This window comes from Colobus angolensis, unplaced genomic scaffold (genome assembly GCF_000951035.1).
Source record: "Colobus angolensis palliatus isolate OR3802 unplaced genomic scaffold, Cang.pa_1.0 Scaffold83, whole genome shotgun sequence".
Taxonomy (NCBI): Eukaryota; Metazoa; Chordata; class Mammalia; order Primates; family Cercopithecidae; genus Colobus; species Colobus angolensis.
This window is the reverse complement of record NW_012122154.1, coordinates 3759950-3762669: the sequence shown is the minus strand read 5'-3', so window position 1 is coordinate 3762669 and position 2720 is coordinate 3759950.

Sequence of the window (2720 nt, the reverse complement as noted above, 5' to 3'; positions counted from 1 at the left end):
GCAAGCTCCGCCTCCCAGGTTCACGCCATTCTCCTGCCTCAGCCTCCCAAGTAGCTGGGACTACAGGCGCCAGCCACCTCGCCCGGCTAATTTTTGTTTGTTTGTTTTTTTGAGAGGGAGTCTTGCTCTGTCGCCCCAGCTGGAGTGCAGTGGCACGATCTTGGCTCCTTGCAACCTCCGCCTCCCAGGTTCAAGCAATTCTCCTGCTTCAGCCTCCCGAGTAGCTGGAATTATAGGTGTGCACCACCACGCCCAGCTAATTTTTGTATTTTTAGCAGAGACAGGGTTTCACCATGTTGGCCAGGCTAGTCTCGAACTCCTGACCTCATGATCCACCTGCCTCGGCCTCTCAAAGTGTTGGGATTACAGGCGTGAGCCACCGTGCCCGGCCTTGTTGTTGTTGTTTTAAAATTCAGATACAACTTATACACAGTAAAATTCATCCTCTTGGGTGTACCTTTCTTTTTTTTCTCTCTTTTTTTGAGATGGAGTCTCACTCTTGTTGCCCAGCCTGGAGTGCAATGGCTCAAACTCAGCACACTGCAACCTCTGTCTCCTGAGTTCAAGAGATTCTCCCGCCTCAGCCTCCTGAGTAGCTGGGATTATAGGTGCATGCCACCACGCCTGGCTAATTTTTGTATTTTTAGTAGAGACGGGGTTTTGCCATGTCGGGCAGGCTGGTCTTGAACTCCTGACCTCATGATCCGCCCACTTCATCCTCCCAAAGTCCTGGGATTACAGGCATGAGCCACCACGCCCGGCCTTGAGTGTACCTTTCTATGAGTCCTAAGAAACACACACAGCTGTGCATCCAACCCCACAACCAAGATACAGAATGGTCCCATCAGCTCCCACAAGTCCCTGTGCCCCCTACTGTGGACCCCTCTCCCTCCTCCCCAACCCCAGACCTGCTTTTTGTTCACACAGTTCCACCCCCTCCAGAAAGCCATATAAGTTGATTCCTACAGCACTCAGCCCTCTGACTGTGGCTTCGTTTCCATCCCATCCTTCAACATCCAGGATGATCTTTCTAAAATGTAAATGTGCCCTCTCCTCTGTGCTTCTACTTAAGTCTAAATACAACTTGAAGGGTCTGGTCTTTGACCGCTACTCCTGCCCATCTGGACAAACAGGATGGATGGCTCTCAAACCTGGCTTGAGGAACAGCCACCTGAGGGCTTGTCAATACCACACCTTCCTGAGTCTTAGCCCCACAGACTGAGATTCAATTGCTGGAGAGGAGCCCAAGGATCTGTTTTCCACACAAGGTTAGGGAGGTCTGGAGGCCACATTTGCAGAAGCATAGCTGCCTCTCTCCACACCTTCCACACCTGTCCAGGTTCACCCACGTGGCCTCTGCTTCCTCCTTTCTCCTCCAACCCCACTCTCTGTCTCCGCATGCTGCATCCCCTCCTGTCCAGAGCTCTGGTAGTGGTTTCTTCACTTGGGAAGGTGGCCTCCTTCCCCAGTTCCCATCCACCGATTCCAACCCCCTTCCCATGTCAGCCAGCTTCTCCTCTGCTCAGCTGTCACCTCCACAGAGAAGTCTTTCCTGACTCCCTATGTGAGTCATTCTGCCAGCATAGTTGTCTCCTGTCATTTCTTATTTGTGTGATTCTTTGATTAACATCAATCTTCCTGATTGGCTGTGTGAGGATGGGGCGGGGTCTGTTTTTGTTGCTTACCCCAGTATCCCCAGCACCAAACATGGGGCTGGCATATGGTAGGTACTGAACAGAGAGTTGAATAAATTAATGAGTGAATTGTCTACTCTGCCTTTGCACAAGCTGCTCCATCACCCAAGAGACCTTGCCTCCTCCCCCACTTCTTTGCTGGGCACACTCATACCAGTGTTCCTAGGAAAACGCCGGAGAAAATTGAGGCAGGAGTCACTCCTCTGTGCCCCCTCATGGTGGACCTCTTATCACCCTAAGGATTGTTTGTTTTCCTGTCACCCACATCAAGCTGGGTGGTGGCCACAGCCTTTGATTTCTGCCTCCCAACCCTTCTCCCAAGTAACCTGTTTGCCCAGTGCTAAACTAGAGAGCTAAAGTGATCCCTGAGAGAACTAAATCGATCCCTCAGGCCGGGTGCGGTGGCGCACACCTGTAATCCTAACACTTTGGGAGGCCGAGGTGGGCAGATTACCTGAGGTCAGGAGTTTGAGACCAACCTGGCCAACGTGGAGAAACCCCGATTTACTAAAAATACAAAAATTAGCTGGGTGTGTGGCCTGTAATCCCAGCTACTTGGAAGGCCGAGGCAGGAGAATCGCTTAAACCCAGGAGGCGGAGTTTGCAGTGAGCTGAGATGGCGCCACTGCACTCCAGCTTGGGTGACAGAGCAGAACTTTGTCTCAAAAAAATAAAATTTTTTTTTTTGAGACAAAGCGCGGTGGCTCAAGCCTGTAATCCCAGCACTTTGGGAGGCTGAGACGGGCGGATCACGAGGTCAGGAGATCAAGACCATCCTGGCTAACACAGCGAAACCCCGTCTCTACTAAAAATTACAAAAAACTAGCCGGGCGCGGTGGCGGGCGCCTGTAGTCCCAGCTACTCGGAAGGCTGAGGCAGGAGAATGGCATGAACCCAGGAGGCAGAAGTTGCAGTGAGCTGAGATCCAGGCACTGCACTCCAGCCTGGGCGACAGAGCGAGACTCCGTCTCAAAAAATAAATAAATAAATAAAATAAAATAAAATAAAGTGATCCCTCTAAGAGGA